This window comes from Pristis pectinata, chromosome 30 (assembly GCF_009764475.1).
Source record: "Pristis pectinata isolate sPriPec2 chromosome 30, sPriPec2.1.pri, whole genome shotgun sequence".
Taxonomy (NCBI): domain Eukaryota; kingdom Metazoa; phylum Chordata; class Chondrichthyes; order Rhinopristiformes; family Pristidae; genus Pristis; species Pristis pectinata.
The window spans coordinates 2,072,263-2,090,622 of record NC_067434.1 but is presented as its reverse complement, the minus strand read 5'-3'; the positions used below and the strand labels follow the sequence as shown (position 1 = coordinate 2,090,622).

General features: G+C 50.7%; 2 non-coding genes and 1 pseudogene across 2 annotated transcripts; 1 reads left to right on the top strand and 2 right to left on the bottom strand.

The window, feature by feature from the left end:
- Window positions 1-3,077: 3,077 nt before the first annotated feature.
- LOC127584791 (small nucleolar RNA U3) lies at window positions 3,078-3,295 on the top strand. Its single transcript, XR_007958435.1, has one exon. It is a non-coding gene; the product is annotated as a small nucleolar RNA U3 (small nucleolar RNA).
- Window positions 3,296-6,987: 3,692 nt separating this feature from the next.
- Window positions 6,988-7,131, bottom strand: LOC127584797 (uncharacterized; annotated as a pseudogene).
- Window positions 7,132-8,653: 1,522 nt separating this feature from the next.
- Window positions 8,654-8,725, bottom strand: trnag-ucc (transfer RNA glycine (anticodon UCC)). Its single transcript has one exon. It is a non-coding gene; the product is annotated as a tRNA-Gly (tRNA).
- Between the last annotated feature and the right edge of the window lie 9,635 nt (window positions 8,726-18,360).

The following is an 18,360-nucleotide window of genomic DNA, read 5'->3' as shown; positions in this document are numbered from 1 at the left end:
ATTGAACCCAGCTCAACTGCTTGGAAGGCAGCTGTGCTCACCACTATACCACATTCAGGTCCTGGACCGTGTCCAGTGTAATCTGACTCTCTGACTCAATCATCAGTTCCCCAGCTGCTTTCTGACAGATGAAAACGAAACAAAATACGACTTTCCATCCCGGTCACACTTGGAAGTGGTAACACCGGCTCCCCGTCGAGGAATTGAACCCCGCTCTCCCGTGGCACTGGCGGTCATTAAACTGACCCACGTGGGAGACTGAAAAATTCGCCCTTGCCGGTTCAGGTACAATGCCTCGGCGGGGCAGAGCGTAGGTCGGGGATCTGAACGGACAATCGATGATATCGGTAATTAGTAATGAGTGCAGACTACAGAGAATTTTCTCACCAGCAAACGTTCTGCGGACGTGTATCCTGTAATTGGGACATCACTGGCGCCCGTGCACCCGTGAGCAATGTGCGCACCTCAGCCCGGGAGAACAGCTCCCGCTCCTCCACACCCCCCCCCCCCCCAACATAACAGGTTATTGATACCATCTGCTGTAAGTACAGAGGGGACGTTTCTTTCCCTATCTTCCTCGTGTCAATAATTCAACGCAGGCCATTAAAACACTAATCCTGTTTTGTCCTTAAGCTCTATCCCCGTCAAGTGTCTGAGAGGCTGTTACATAGGACCCGCCCTCTCAATGTCGAGTGGCTGCAAGACATCAGACTGCAGTCCTTCCCCACAGAGCCTTTGCGTCAGCTGCTCCAAGCTTCCGTGCATCCCTCGGCACGTCTTTCTGAAGCCTGGAATGTGCCAGTCAGCAGCATTCCCTCGCGGCAGCACCCGATGTCTGTCTGGGTGTGTCCGTGGGAGCAGCCCCAAGATCAGAGAGTTCTCCGTTACGCAGCTACCGGGAAGAATCTCGGGACGGACCTTTGCTTCCTTTTGTCGACCTTCTTGACAAACGCACAGTCCACGAGGAGTTGGACGATCGTCTCATCCGCGCCGCAGCCGTCCCGAGGGCAGCGGGCATTGGGAGTGAGACTCCAGTCGTGCAGGATGGATCTGATGGGATGGGTCCCTCTCACTGCCAAACAAAGAGGTCTTGGTAATGGTTGTCGTTGGTGTTGGTTTGTTATTGTCAACATGTACCAAGATACAGCGAAAAGCTTCTTTGCAAGTGTTCCCGGCAGATCACGCCAGACATAACTACATCAGGTTGTAGAAATAAACACAGAATGCAGAACAGAGAGTTACAGTTACAGAGAAGATGCAGTGCACGCAAACAAATAAAGTGCAACTGTGATAATATTGAGTGAACCGTCCGAGAGCTCTAAACTTAAGTCAAGACTTTAATTCTATCTGGCATAAGCATCTACGAGTACTCTCACCATAGGGAGATGATCAACCTGCTTTTCAAGGACTAGTTTACTTCACTACTTTAGTCCCTACGGAAAGGTCCAACTGTCGATATTCACTATTTCGAGCGGTGGGTCCCTCCTTCCAATCAAGGAGAAGATACTCCCAGCTAACGAAGCAGTTTAAACGCAGTTTATTTTATTTTAAGTGAGGCACGTTTAAGTCCAATAAGCAATTCTTAACAAGACTTGTAACTTACGAAGGATTCACAAACACAAGTACAATTCTTCCAAGCTAAAAAGTCAAACCAACAATTTGCAGACGAACAAGTCGTCCGTCGCAAAATCCAAACACTTAGGAATGAATTCTGGGTCTTCCTTTTGTAACCGCACCGCGCACCCTCCCCCCTTCTCTCTGTTATTCCTCCAACATTTATTCTGATTGTTTTGCCAGTCATCTCGTGAGACCTCATCTGCATGTGATGTTTACACAACTGCATTGATCAGGTCAGGTGGCTGAAGCTTTAGTTTAACATGTTGTTTCTTCTGACAGGTCGCCGTCTCAGTCAAGTCAACAAAAGGCGTTCTGAGCCTGGATGGTATTGTTTCGCAAGAAACTGGCTAAATAATACGAGTTAAAAAATAACAATGAACATCTTGACCCTTAGACAATTTCTGCTTTTTTTTGCAGAAGGGATTTTAGCTGAATAAGCAAACATTTCTTGATCTTTCGAAAGGAAATGCTGCTGTGCTGAAAAGCTGAGGAGAGCAATGAACATTTTCTGCGGTTTCTGCTGTTGTGCTAAAAAAACTGAGCTAAGCAGTTAACCCCATGGGGCCTGGAAAGTGAATATCCATCACACAACAGCAAGGTAGTTTGGAAGATCAAGAGTGCATCTTTAGGGTATGAGATATCCGTCCAAGCGTCTGATAACAGCGAGATAGAAGCTGTACTTGAGTCTGGTGCCACATGCTCTCAGGTTTTTGCATCTGTTGCCCGAGGCAGAGAGGAGAGGAGATAAACATCGGGGTGCAAGGGGTCCTTGATTACATTGGCTCCTTTATTCTGACATGAAACTTTCTCAAATAACTTTAACAGTCTGCTCGGGGAAATTTCTGGGCCCTGTGTAATAGCGTCTGAAACACTCTGTAGGTGTATTGTTTTAAACAGGAAACAGAGGAGCGCGGTTCAAACACTGACAGAGAAGGGATTGAATTGGTGGTATAATGAACGTGGAGAAACTGTTCCGGTGTATAACTGTATAAAAGTAAATCACTCGGGGAAAAGTTGTTGCTGCAATACCAGCTTTACCCAGTAGATGTCCCCGGCCGGAGATTGGAGCAACTTCCTCCCAACAGGAGCAGAAAGAATTTATTTATTTCACTGTCTGTACGTGATGAAATGAGAGAACGCGCGTCTCTTGCTTTTCCTGTCTGTTGAAAGATATTTATTTCCGGGAATTTACTGTGATACTTCCTGATCGAGGAGCAGATCGGTGCTTAAAGCTGGTTGCCAATTTATGCAAATATTCGTGCATTCTGGGTAATTTTACACAAAAGAAATTACGATTTTCTCCCTATTAACTCGTTCAGAAAAGATGAAAGGTGATTATTATAATTTCATATTCCATTCCTTTTTTGGCTCTGTGAATAGCCGAGGAACGAGTCGCGGCCCAGCGTATGTTTAAGGTGTTTTGTTGTGGATGGAGAGCTGTGCAGCCCTAATTGCGGATTAAGACTATACTTTTAAGGATCATTTCTATAGTCTGTGACTAGAGAAATCGTGTGCTTAAAAAGTCCGGTCTTGCAACCACGATGACGAGCAGTGGCGTTTTCTCCTGAGCGCGAAGCGATCCGCAAGCTTTGTTTTACGCAACGGCTTGCGGGTATTGATGACCGTTCCCTTCTCCCAGTGCGGGAGTAGCGGAGGGAGGAAATGCTGTCTGAGTGGTTGATCTTTATTTTGGGGAAAAAAGAGAAATATTGCACTTAGAGATCGTGTTTCATTTATCTTCCACGTAAACCTAATTATTTAAATACACCTTGAGTGGTGAAAGTCGTCCCTGGATCTATCTTTATTTTGGGGGGAAAAAGAGAAATATTGCACTTAGAGATCGTGTTTCATTTATCTTCCACGTAAACCTAATTATTTAAATACACCTTGAGTGCTGAAAGTCGTCCCTGGATCTATTTGCTGCTGTGTTTGGCGAAGGGGTGGGCCCTTAGCCCCGCTCCTCCACTTCGGTAATCACCAGGTCTCTCGTCCCGTTAATCTGGGAGTCCAAGACTGAGCGAGTCCGACGGGTCAGTATGCAGAAGTCCAAGGACAATGAGGGCAAAAGTGTACCCAAGGCTGCCCTCATCCTGATGACAACCTTCGTGCACGACTGCATCAGGCTGTGTGTGGACCCGAAGTCCATGGCACCGTGTCACTACGTGCGAAGTATCTACTGACCCTGGGATACGTACAACGTCCCAGTCAGCTGGACGTTGCCACACTGCCTGTCCTTTGTGCCAATGTTTTTCCAAGCAAACACCTCTGAGCATGTCCATGAGGCAGTGGTCAGCACGGAACGTCCCGCAAGGGACTCGATGAATATTATCTGGTGGTTCCCTGAGCAAACTGCCCAAAACATCTGGCAAAATGGCTCTTTGCCAGAATTCACCAACACGCTCCGAGACCTCACGGTGAGAGGGGTCCGCACAGTCAAGTCCGTCCTATAGAGAGGAAAGATCATCCCCAACGCACGCTGTCCTCGGGCCGGCTCCAGTGGGGAAGAATGGTCACCCACCCCTTTGCAGACGGTTGGTTTGATAACAATGAAATGTTGAATCACCTCAGGGGGCTACATGAGTGGCAATGGTGTTATGGTTGTAAAAAAAATACGGTAACATTACTGAATGTATTGATAACGAATTCATAACCAAAAAAACACAAATTATGAATAAAGTGCAGTAAAGATATTAGTGTCTGCAACCACGAGGAGGTGTTGAGCCGTTTTCTCCTGAGCGGGAAACGGTCTGTCCGTGTTGCTTTATACAAGGACTTAGAGACATTGAGTTGCTGGTATTTCTTGACATGGAGATGGATCTCTGTATTGATCAGGACCGGTACCGCACATCTTTCCAACTGCTGCATCCCGCTAATTCCCGACTGGAAACTCTCAAATGGCCTCATTACTGATCTGCAAGTTTCACTCATTGGCTCCGATCCCGAACCTGTGGGTCCAGAGTGTGTGAGGAGCAGTGAGATCACCTCTCGCTCACAACCCCAGAGAGTGTCGGCCCACCTTGCTAAACCTCTCCTCACAGGACAGACCCGGTAAACCATTGCTGCACTCCCTCAGTCACATGGGTGTCCTTCCTCAGGTAGGGGCCGCACCTGTACACAGGAGGCCGGGAGTCTTTGGAACTCCCTTCCTCATAGGGCGCTGGAAGCAGAGTCTGTCAGTATTTTAAAGGCAAAGGTGAATAAATAGTTAATCAGCAAAGTGTGAGTCGTCACCGGCGGAGGCGGGGATCTAGTGAGATCAGTCGTGGTCTCAAGGAATGGAGGAGCTGTTCAGATGGGCTGAGTGGCCTACTCCTGCTCCTGATTCGTATGTCCCAATATTACGGTCCCGTCTCACGGGGGACCTGTATAATTCCAGTGAGACGTGTTTGCTCCGATACCAAAATTCTCTGCAATAAAGACAGACGTACCGTTTGCATTCCTGCTTGCTCACCGACCCTGCATGTTAATGACCAGTGTTTTGTGTACAAGGACACCCGGGATCTTCAGGACACCAACACCATTCGATAGCGCACCATTAAATAAAATCCTGTTTCTGAAGAACCTCACATTACTTCCCATCCGCCGTACTGTCGCCCATTCCCTTCGCCTGTCGATATCCCCCTGACGCCTCTCCGTATCCTCTCCACAACCCGCACTGACACCCAGTTTTGTGTCATCAGCAAACCGGGATATATTGTCCGTGAAAGTCAAACAAACTGCAGATGCTGGAAATCTGAAGCAAGAGCATAAAATGCTGAAACGCTCAGCAGGTCGCTCAGCATCAGCGTTACCTCTGTTTCTCTCTCCGCAGATGCTGTTCATATTGTCGGTGACACATGATTCAAATCATCGATGCAGGTTGTGAAAAGCCGGGTCCCAGCACCGGTTCCTGGTCACCGCCTCCCAACCCGGGATCGGCCCATTTATTCCCGCTTCCTTCAGAGTGTCTGTGGCGCAATCGGTCAGTGCGTTCCGCTGTTAACCAGTAGGTTGGTGATTCCAGCCCACCCAGGGACGCTGGTGAGCCGGCAGCTTTTGCTGAGCGTGTCATTGTCAGCTGAGTAAAACTGCGTTGTCCGGAGGCGGCCGCTCCCTGCTGCTGCCTCACTGGGCTCAGTGGGAGCTTCCTGCGGGGTGTCACGTCTGGAGTCCGGATGTTTCGCTTCCATTTCACCGGGATGTGAGAGTTCCGTAAAACAATGTCCCTGGAACTTATTGGGTCTAATGTTGCGCTTCATTAGTTTGTTGTCTGGGCTTTGATCATTCATTGCGACTCTGAATAATATCTGACGTTATCCAGAGAGAGGTTGAAAGATGGAACAGAGAAATGAATTTGGATGACCAACCATGAATTTACTGAACGGGGAGCAGACACGAGGGGCCGAACGGCCTGAGCCAGCTGCTATCAGTTATGTTTCAATGGCAATGATTGATGCCCAACGGGAGAAACCCGGGGGCCGCCGCGGGGGGTGGGTGTGGTGAGAATCTTGCTCCTAAGCTACCACGACAAACCATCTGCTGCAGGAACTCAGCGGGTCGAGCAGCGCCTGTGTGGGAAAGGAATTGTCGATTCCAGTCAAATCTCTATATCAAGTCCCCACGTCAGTCCTGATGCAGGGTTTCGACCTAATACGGCGACAATTCCTTTCCTCCCACAGATGCTGCTCGACCGCTAAGTTCCTCCAGCAGGTTGTTCGCTGCTCCAGATTCCAGCATCCCCAGTCGCTTGTCTGTCAAAAACTGCTCCATTGTATCGGGGATGTAGCTCAGCGGGAGAGCGCATGCTTTGCATATATGAGGTCCCGCGTTCAATCCCCGGCATCTCCACGTTGGTGATATTGAATTTTGAACAATGCGCGGAAATTGCTCCTGGAGAAACGCGATGCTGCCCCGAGCCCCAGAGAGCTGGGAAAGTGACATCTAACAGGGATAATTCACTACCAATCTTTCGGCCATCTCCCAGATATCCCCCTCTTTGGTCAGTACCATCCTTTTATTCAGTTTCGGGATCTGAGCCTTACTGGCAAAGACACGGGGTAAGGGGTAAGTATCCCCGAGAATGAAGAACGGTCGCTTTGTGCCGGAGTGAAGCGCCTGGCTCGGGCACGGGCGGGATAACAACCCGCCGGCCTGTTACTGAACCGTGCCATGTGGGAGAGTCAGTAACTCGCCCTTGCTGGATCACGTGCAAAGCCTCGGCGGGGCAGAGCGCAGGTCTGGGGTCTGAGCGGACAACAGATTGTGCAGGTATTATTCGGAGAGGCGGAGGCGATAGAATTGACGCGACAGGCGGCAGCATCAGTCCCGTTCTGAACGTTGAATGTCTCCGTTACCACAGGTGACAACGGACAGAACAAGCCGAATGAAGATCAGGGAGAGGGCGAACACAGTCCCCACCACCACACATCTTACAGTCGAGTGTCCCACATTTGGGACATGGCAGGCGTCAGCACACCCGGAGTGCAGTGGGAAAGCCTCAGCCCCATCCCCGTCACTCCCCTGCCAGATCAGTACACTGGACACTACGGCACCCCGCTACTCCCCACCTGTCACTGCCCGGTCCGCCCGCGTTGCTCTGGGAATTAGAGCCGTCGTTAATTCGCCGACCGTTATATCCGGAACATGGAACACACACAGGGGAAGATAAACAGAATGTCCGACTGCAGGGCCGCAGTAACAGGGTCAATGAAATAATGTCAAACACAGTCATTGCTGAAATGTCGGGAACGAGGTATCCGACCGGGAGAGAGCACAGACAGCACAGGGATAGTGACCGGATGGGGCAGGGAGTCAGGAACAGGGAAAGGAAGACAGAGAGACAGGGGAAGAGAGACAGAAGGGAAATGTCAGGAAAGAAAGTCAGCGAGGGAAAAGAAACGACACATACAAACGATGGCAGGGAAGGCGGAACATTCACGGCGCAGCCACATAACACAGTGTTTACCCAACAGCAGAGTCACGCAGCGGCAGCATGCAGGGCCCATGACCCAGAGGTCCATGGATGGAAACCGCTCTCTGCTATTTATCTCGTCGGAAACAGCAATTTGCCAAGAAAGAGAGAATCCAAATTTCTTACACACAGACACAAAAGAAGGGAAACAAAACAAAGAGATCCGGGCTGGTCAGCCATAAAAAATGGGACATTCCCATTGAACAGAGGGAGTGACGGAGGCCCTAAATGGACAGGAGGGGGTGCGGGGGATTATCACCAGGGTGTTGTCTGAGGTGGAGCGCTTCAGTTAGACTGGGGGTGTTTTTCCATGGAGCGGAGGAGGGTGACGGGGACCTTGGAGAGTTATCTCATACTATTAGGGGCGGAGAGAGTGGGAAACGGTTCCCCGTACGTGACGTGTCTGCAACCGGAGGGCACCAGACGAAGAACTTTCTCACGACGTGGTTGGTTAGGATCTGGAGCCCACCCGCTGAGTGGTTGCTGGAGGCAGGGACTCTCACGGTGTTTGACAACTATCCAGATAAACCCTGGAATCGCCAAGGCACTGAAGGCAACAGACTAAGTGCTGGTAGGTGAGATTTTTCTAGATTGGTATTTGATGGTGAGCATGGACATGATCGGCCGAAAGGCCTGTTTCTGTGCTGCATGACCCTGTGACTCTATATTACATCTGTGGGTGGGGAAGAGCGGGTTAAAGTTCCTCTGGGAACGGAGGGAGAGTGAAGGGAGAGATCCCACAGGGTGAAGACAGACAGAGAGCGGGGGTGAACACACTGACGTCACTCGCTGTGAACACGTCACCTGGGACATGCTGGGATGTGTCCTCTGTTGTAGGAATCTGGGACAGAGTGAAGGCAGGAAGCTGCACTGATCCGTTCATCGATTACCTGGGCAAAGGGGAGGGACGGGAATTCCTTCCCTGGTCCGCTGACCTGCCCACAGTGAACAATAATTAATGAAACAGCGATGGGATCTCCCTTACACTCACTGATCGAACTCAATGAATCCAGGAAGCCGCACGCGGGTTAGCAGCAGCAGACCGCTCGGCCCCTCGTGTTCTGCGGAGATTAAAAATCGACAACCTGCGATGGCCGGGCATCGAACCCGGGTCAACTGCTTGGAAGGCAGCTATGCTCACCACTATACAACCATCGCTCCGTGATGCTGTAGGAGATGCGGGTACTGAACCGTTTCCAGTGCTGTTTGATTCTGTGACTCGATCACCAGTCCCCGATCTGCATTGGGACGGGTCATTCCTCACTCTGCTCCGTCCAGTTGATGTCGCCACCCTGCAGCAGACCGGAGTCAAACAACACCCAGTGATTATTCACCCAGGATCGGACTAAAGTTAGAGTCGATTCCTGAGATAGTCGATTGGCTACAAATGATTTCCTGTCTCAATCATCACACAACTAGGAAAAATAAATCACAATTAGAAATGTCCTTTGCAACCACACGCAGACCCTAATGGGAGTCCCACCTCCGGCCAGTCCTTGAAAACAATCAGTGACTGAATCGCGGAAAATCCTGAGACGCCTCCAGTCTCACAGTGAGGTGGATGTATGAAAGATGCCGGCTAACAGACAACGAACAAACACGGGGATAATCCTGTGGACCCTCCGGTCCACTAACATCGGCATGATAGATCACATACTCCTGGCGGTTCCTCGTTAGTATCGTGGTTGGTATACCCGCCTGTCACGCGGGAGACCGCCGTTCATTTCCCCAACGTGAAGGCGGTTTTCCTACATTCAAAGTTAACTGGAAATACAACGGAATTTTTGAATAATAAAATGTAAAAGCAACAAAGAGTTTGGTGTCGCAGTGATCAGTTCATATTATATCCGGAATGTGGAACAGGCCGGTCTGCAGTGAGCCCGGGGCGGGAGGGTCTCCCGAGAAGGACTTTGTGTTCCGCCTCAGGAACAGCCAAAGCATTTTGCAGAGAACGATCCCAAGTGGACATGTTTTACGGCGGAGGGTCCCGGGTGTAAAGCCGCCCTGTCCCTCTCCCAGCCCCGGACCCTTCGCTCACACTATGATCAAAGTGAACTGGGGAAAGGTCCGTCTGCGCTTCGCTCTGTGACGTCAGACGGACATGAGCGCATGCGCCATGTAGCTCCGCCCCGGCCCTGATTGACAGCGGGCGGCAGTGCACATGCGCCGTGTGCTGCAGCTCCGCCTGTGAGCACCATTCGCTCAGCGAGCGGCGGGAGCGGGTTTAAAGCAGGCGGGAATGGAGAGCTCCCGGGCCCGGGGGCAGGGCGCTGACAGCAGCCTCCTTCCAGCAGCACATCGCTCTGGGAGTCGTTCCGCAGATGGGCTCAGGGATCGGCATGGAGTCCGGACCCGGGGCAGTGGAGGCGGCGGCTGGGGCGGATGAGGCGGAGTGGAGCAATGACTGGGCCCGGAGCATGAAGTGAGTGGGGAGGGAGCGGATGTTCCCGGGCTGGGGGTGGGCCGGGCGGAGGAGGCGGAGTGAGGGGAGCTGCAGGGGATGGTCACTGCTGCTTCCTCTCCCCAGACCAGGAGGGAAAGTCCCCGGTTTGGTTCCAGTCTCCCCGTGTGTGTTGTTAATGGACAGTGAGCAGTGGACACAGAGCCGGACACTCGGGGTGGGGGCAGTCTTACAAAGACCATCAGTTGTAGGCTCCTGGTGACAAGTGTGGGGGACACAGTTTAAACAGCAGCGGTTTGGCTCCAGTTGAGCGGCGAGTCCCACGGGAGAGGTGAGTGGAAATGCGAGTTGTGTAAATCTCCCTGCTCCATGGGCAGTCGCATTCCCGGATCCGTGCCGTGATGTGGCGGTGTGTGTCCCTCACTTGTTGTGGAGCTGCCGCCCTCTGCCGGTCGGCAGAAACTGAGAGCTGCAGCCCTGCAGTGGCCTCACACACTGGCACTGGCTGCAGCGGCCGCTTCACACAGCCATCTGCCTTTGACCTCTCCCTCACTGATCCCGTTTCCTTCTCCTTCCCACAGGGAGAGACATCAATCAACTCTGATGTTCCCTCCTCGCGAGGCACAAGGAACAGGGCAGCCGCTCCATCTCTCACACAGAAGGTACGTTACAGAGCACAGAGACACTGTAAGCTCATCAGTTCCACAGTGTCAGACAGCAGAGACATTCAGTCCCACACTGAGCCTAAGACCCAGACACACATTTCCACCACAACAGTTAAACTGTAGGAGTGAACAGGGTCCCTTAAGAATCACTAACATCATCTGCATGTGGAATCATAAGATATGAGTGAGGTCCTGAACACATAAATATAAATCATTGATATGAGTCAGTATCACGTTATTGGTTATGACCAAACAGATCTGCTGCTGCCATGGTCACGAGGTAGTGAGAGACACACCTGGAGAGACCGCACTTTTTTCCGGGACAGGATCACAATCGCCATCACGTTCGCTATGATGATACGATAAGATATCTGTATTAGTCACATGTACATCAAAGAAATGCATCTTTTTTGTAGAGTGTTTTGGGGGCAGTGCGCAAGTGTCGCCACGCTTCCGACGTCAACATAGCACACCCACAACTTCCTAATCCTTATGTCTTTGGAATGTGGGAGGAAACAGGAGCACCAGCTTAGTGACATCCTTCTTATAGCTAGGCAACCAGAACTGCAAGTACAGTGTGGTCTCACCAATAACTTGTACAGGTGTAACACGACATCCCAACTCCTGTACTCGGTGCCCTCACCGATGAAGGCTAGTGTGCCAAATGCCACTTTCACCATTCTGTCTACCTGTGTCACCAGTTTAAAGGAACAATGTACCTGTATTCCTTGGTCTCTCTGGACCACAACACTCCCCAGGGCCCTGCCATTTACTGTGAGGTCCTGCCCTGGTTTAACTTCTCAAAATGCAACACCTCACACTTGTCTGAGTTAAATTCCATCAGCAGTTCCTTGGCCCACTTCCCCAGTTCATCTCGATCCCATTACAATCTTGGACTGAACCACTGATTTTGGTGTCACCTGCAAACTTACTGACCATGTTAACAAAGTTATCATCCAAATCATTAATATAGATGACAAACAACAGTGCACCCAGCACCGATCCCTGTGAACACAACTGGTCACAGGTCTCCAATCTGAATAACAACCCCCCACTACCTCTGGCTGTCTCCTTTCACAAAGCTAATGTTGTAGCCACTGCTGTCAGGCTCACAGGTCTGTAGTTCCCTGGCTTGTCCTTGCAGCCCTTTAATAACCACACAACATGAGCAGTGCCCATGCACCGGTACCTCACCCGTGGCTAAAGATGCTGCAATATCTTTGTTCAGGCCTCTGCAATTTCTCCCAAGTTTACCACATTGTCCTAGGATACACTTGATCTGGCCCTGTGAATTTATCCACCTTAATCTCCCTTATATTATGCCTTATGCCAACTTTTTCACATATAGGGTGGTGGGTTTATGGAATGAACTGCCAGAGGAAACTGTAGAGGAGGGTACAATTACAACCGCCTTCCTCCCTATCACGTGAGCCTTCTGCACCCTGGTCTACACCACCCTGGGGTGTAGAAGGTTCACAGGAGATTTGAGGGATGTAAAAGAGGAGGGGTAGGATGTAATGTGGACATATGCCTCATGCCTTAATATGCTTTCATCTCCACCTTTGCAATGTGGGAATGTTCCAAACTATCATTATTTATTTTCATTAACTCCTTAGCTTCCATGAACTTCACAGTAAATACAGCTCACAAATCTTCATTGAACGCATCACCTGTGTCTCCACATACATTGATCCCTACAGGGACCTATTCTCTCCCCGGTTACCCCTTTTCTCTTAACACACATGCAGATTCTCATAAGCTTCCCCTTTACCTTCTGCCAAATCCATCTCATGCCCTCTTTTTTGCCCTCTCCAGTGTGCTCTTGCATCTCTTATAATTCACAAAGTATTCGCTTGATGCCAGCTTCCTGCACTTGACGTCTACCTCCTTTTACCTGGCCAGTGCCTGAATATCCCTCATCAACCAGGGTCTCCTAATCCTGCCTGCCTTGCCCTTCACTCTGACAGCAACATGCTGTCCCTGAATTCTCCCTCTCACTCCCGCTTGCCAGATATCTGTTTATTTGCAAGCAGCCTCTCTCAACCTACCTTTGCAACTTCCTGGCTAATGCTTTAAAATTTGCCTTACCCCAATTTTACCTCTTTTCCCATAACTGTTTGAAAACAAACAGAATTATGTTCATTGGTCCCACAGTGCTCCCCCACTGACAGTTCAGTCAATTCCCAGCCTCATTTCACAACAGGAAGTCCAGTGTTGCCCCCTTTTAGTAGGGCCATCTGCGCACTGTTGGAGCAAACTTTCCTGGAGACATTTAACAAATGCCACCCCACCCAAGCCCTCTTCACGATGGCAGTCCCAGTCAGTATGAGGGAAGTTGAAACCACCTACTGTTACAAGCTATTATTCTTACAGTTAACTGTGATCTCCCTACGTATTTGTTCCTCTAGCTCCCGCTGACTATCTGGGGGGGTGGTGGGGGGAGGTGTGTTTATAATACAATACCATCAAAGTGATCATTCCCATTTTACTTCCAAGTTCCATCCATGTAGCCTCACTGGACGATCACCCAAAAATATCCTCTCCAGGTTCCACCGTGATGTTCTCCCCAATCAAAGGCAGACCTCCCCCTCCCCCCTTCCCTCGACGTCTGTCACACCTGTAGCATCCATACCTGGAACATTGAGCTGCCAGTCCTGCCCCTCCCTCAGCCATCTTTCTGTTATGGATATAATACCCCAGTCCCATGCACAGATCCGTGCCCCGAGTTCACCTGGCAGGCTTCCTGCATTAAAGTAGACGCAATTTAATCTACCTTCCTTACTCCCTGCCTCGCCCCTGTATGTCCAGGCTACTGAACCTGCTCACTTTAACATTTATATTTGCCACAACTTCCCCACCTGCCACATGACTTGTTTGGGTCCCACCCCACTGCCAGAGTAGTTTAAACCCTCCCTGGCAGCATCATCACATCTCCTCACCAGTATATTGGTTCCCCTCCAGTTCAGGTGCAACCCACCCCTCTTGTACAGGTCACCTCTGCCCCAGGAGAGATCACAATGGTCCAAGAAGCTGACTCCTTCCCTCCTGCACCAGTTCCTCAGCCACACATTCACCTGCCCTGTCCTCCTATTCCTCCCCTCGCCAGCACGGGGCACCGGCAGTGATCCGAGGATTACAGCCTGTGAGCTCCTGATGTTGAACCTTCTGCCTAAAGCCCCATATTTACTCTGCAGGACCTCATCCCTTTTTCTCCCCATGTTGTTGGTTCCAATGTGTACAACGACATCTGGCTGCTCCCCCTCCCCATTGAGAATGTCCAGTGTCAGGGTTGTACAGATCTGTCCCTGAAGCGCTGGGGCAGACCTGGTGTTGAACGGTGGGGTACAGTGCTGGGTGTGTACAGGTTCTGCGTGCTCACTGCAGAGTGCTGAGAGTTTTATAGCTCTGTGTTCTTATGGTGAAGTTCATTGTCCTTGTAGTCCACTGTGGACTGTTTCTGTACAGTGCAGTGTGGGGGGTTTATGTGACTGTGCCCTTAAGGTGCAGGGCTGTGGTTTGTACACTCTGAATCCCTGCAGTACAGTTCTGGGTGTTGTATCATTCTGTGTCCTCACACCACACTGGTCTGATGGTGACACTTGTGTCTGCTCTGTGATTATAAGTGCCTGTGTCCATAAAATCCACTGCTGATGTGTCCTGCACTGTGCCTCACAGTGCTGTGACCCATGCTGTAAAGGTCTGTGTCCTCTGTGCAACACTCCCTGTTGTAAAGACCCAGATCCACACATTACACAAGAAAACAAGTAGCAGGAGTAGGTCAGCAAGCCCCACAAGCCTGACGGTCACACAATGCAGTATCGATTATCTGTCAATGTGTAAACAACAAGTGTGTCCCACTGGTAGTTCAGAGGGTGTCTGGCTACTGGTGTGATTAAAGTAAAACTAAAAAAATGCTTGAAATACTCACCACATGCAGACTTACCTGTGAGTATTACAGTACAATACCAACTGTCTGTGCCCTTACAGTACAGTGCCAGCTGTTGGAAAGGACTGTGTCCTTACAGCACAGTGCCAGCTGTTGGAAAGGACTGCGCACTGTAAGCACACGGACCTTTACAACACGGAGCACTGCACTGTGAGGACAAAGGCCTGAACTGTAAAGGAAGCGCAGGAAAAGGCCATTTGACCCATCGTCTCTGTGCCAGCTTCTATTTTATTAATCCCATCAGTCCCATCACCTGCTCCCCCCACACCCGCCTCCACCGCCTCCTCAGGCATCACGTTCCACATCCCAACTCTGTGTGAGGGAATTCCCCCTCAGGTCCCCTCTGAACCTTCCGCCTCTCACACTTACCTCTGCCCTCTGCTTTTACACACCCACATCAGTGGGGTGGGGGGGGGGGAAGATTCTTCCTGTTTACCTCATGTAACCCACTCCTACTGTTGTGTCCCTCAGTCAGATCGCCCCTCAGCCTTCTTCCCTGCAGAGAAACAAACCCAGTGTGTCTGTTCTCTACCTGCAAATGAACTGCTCCAATCTGGGCAACCTCCTGGTGACTCTCCCCTGCACGTCCTCCAGTGCAGTCGCTTCCCTCTGTGCGGTGACCAGAACCACACCCCATGCTCCAGCTGTCCCCTTTCCGGTGGTGCATAAAGCGGTTACCAGCTGTCCCTGCGCTTCTGGTCTCTGCAGCAGCTGATGAAGGCAAACATCCCATGTACCTCCCTCGCCACCCCCCCGCCCCCAGTCCCGACCTACCTGTGCTGCCACTTTCAGGGATCTGTGGTCCCTCTGTTCCCTGACACTCCCTGGGGCCCCACCATTTACTTGGTATGTCCATCCCTACCTAACCTTCCACAGTACATCACCCCACACGTGTCAGGATTAAATTCCATCTGCCGTTCCTCAGCCTGATGTTCCAGCTGCTGAATCTCATATTGTGGTCTGAGACCATCCTCCTCGCTGTTGACATCACCACAGATGTTTGTGTCATCCACAGACTGACTGATGACACCTCCTACATTCACAGCCAAGTTGTTCCTTGGTGTGTATCACAGACATCAGTGATACCAGCACCAATCCCTGCGGTACACCACTGGTCCCAGACTTCCACTGCAAAAAACAACCCTCCACCACCACCCTCTGCCTCCCATTTCCAAGCTAATTTTAGACCCAATTTGCCGACATGCCTCTGATCCCATGGGCTGCAACTTCCTGAGCCAACCTCCCATGGCTGAACTGTCACAGTCAGAGAGTTATACAGCAGGGAAACAGGCCCTTTGGCACAACTCGTCCATGCTGACCATGTTGTATCCCTGAGCTGGTCCCATTTGCCCGCCATTGGCCCATATCCCTAGAAACCTTTCCTACCCATGGACCTGTCCAAATGTATTTTAAATAATGTAATAGTCCCCACCTCTGCCACTTCCTCTGGCAGCTCGTTCTGTCTTCCCACCACCCTCCAAATGGGAAAATCTGCTTCTCGGGACCCATTTAAATCATCCCCCCTCACTTTAAACCTCTGCTCTCCAGTGTTAGACTGCCCTGCCCTGGGGAGACTCATGATATGATAAACATCTACACAGTCAGCCCTCAGCCTCTTGTGCTCCATGGGGAAAAGTGCCACATCTCAGACCGGTTGACATCTTTGTGAATCTTTCCTGCACCCGTCCAGCTTACTGACATCCTTCCTGTAGCTGGACGACCAGAGCTGCACACAGTGCGCTCACCGGCACAGCCCCAGTCACTGCAGTACAGCAACACTATCACCACTTTGCACTGAAGTGAACATTTTTGTTTGAATTGTGTCCTTTCTTATAAACGTTGTGTATAATTGTTAGTTAATTGATGTTTTTCTTGAGAATGCTGCATATCTGATGCTGTGTCTGTGTGATACTGCTGCAGGGAAGTGTTTCACTGCATCTGTGCGCACATGTACTTGTGCACGTGACTATAAGCTCAACTTGGACCTGTCCAGTTATCGAGTCACAGAGTAACACAGCACGGACACAGGCCTTTGGCCCAACTCGTGTGTGCCAATCAAGGTGCCCATCTGAGCTAATCCCATTTGACAATGTTGGGCCCACATCCCTCTGAACCCCTCCTGTCCGTGTACTTATCCAACTGTCTTTTAACTGTTGCTGTTGTACAATGATATCACATGATGGACTCCTCTACTCAGTGATAAAAACATGCACGCCAAACGCTGCCTTCACCCTGTCCACTTGTGCTGCCACTTTCAGGTAACAATGTACTTGTACCCAGAAGGTCTCGGTCCGACAACATTCTCCAGGGCCCTGCCGTTCACTGTGCAAGTCCTGACCTGGTTTCACTGACCGAACACTTTGCACTTGTCCGAGTTAAATTCCATCTGCTGTTCCTTGGCCGATTTTCCCAGTTGATCCAGATCCTGCAGCAATGATGGATAACCTTATTCACCGTCCATTATAGCCTTGATGTTGGTGACACCTGCAAACTTACTGACCCTCCATCTATGTTCTCTTCCAAACTGTTAACAAAGATGGCAATCAGCAGGGGACCCATCACCAACCCCTGTGCACACCACTGGTCACAGGGCTCCCATCTCAGAAACAACCTTTCACTGCCACCCTCTGACTGTTTCCAATCCAGTTATGTATCCAACCATGTGGGACCTTGTCAAAAAGGCCTTGCTGAAGTCCTTTGAGACAATGTCTACAGTCCTGCCTTCATAAGATCCTTTGCTCACCTCTTCAAACAACGCAATAAAATACATGAGCCATCATTCCCCATGCACAAAGCCATGCTGACTGTCCCCAATGTGTCTTCGCCTTTCCAACTACAGTGAGATCCTGTCTCTCAGAGTCCCCTTCACTGACGTTCCCTCCACAGATGTCAGGCTCACTGGCTGAAGTTCCCTGGCTTGTCGTGGCAGCCCTTCTTAAATAAAGACACAACATGAGGCACCCTCCAGTCCTCCGGTACCTCACATTCATATATCTTTGTAACGGTCCCAACAGTATTTCCTGACTTCCCTCAGTGTCCAAGGAAGGTCCTCACTAAAGTCCATATAAATAACATGTACAACACTGCCCTCACCAATTACCTCTTCAAAACATTCAGTCAAATAAGTGAGACAGCATTCCATGCGAACTGGCCTGTGGTGGAAGCCCGTCAGAGTCACTGACTCCCTCCAGGGGAGGACATCTGCCGTCCTCACCCAGCCTGGTCTCTGTGTGATTCCCGGCCCACAGCAGTGGGGCTGACCCCTCCCTGCCCTCTGAACTGGGCTGGAAAGTCACTCCAGGGGACGGGAGATTGGGGAATAATGGCGACCCTGCCAGTGATACCCACACACCAGGTAAGAATAAAAGCATTCCCTGGAATATCCGGCACAGCGTGAGGCCATTCAGCCCACACTGGGCCAACACCGGCTGTTCAGATCCATTCCCTCCGTCGGCCCACGGCCCTGTAGGTTCAGTCTTCCCTTGCGGGGATGAGCATTGGATCAGCTTCACATCCCGGTTGTAAATCCCTCGGTCAGATCTGAGATCTGCAGCCTCCTCTGTTCCAAGGGGGGAAGCAATGATTCTCACCGGCAGCAGCTCCCACCTCCGCCTCCCCCGCCCTGTCGGCGTCCCCGGACCCTGGGCAGTGGGGGTGGACTGGGATTGGCGGAAGCCAGGGACTTTGATTGGTCCCCTTCATATGTCCAATGAGAAGGTTAGTTGAAAGTTTAATTTTCATTCGTCCAAACCGACCAATGACAACCCTCGCCTTCCCCAAT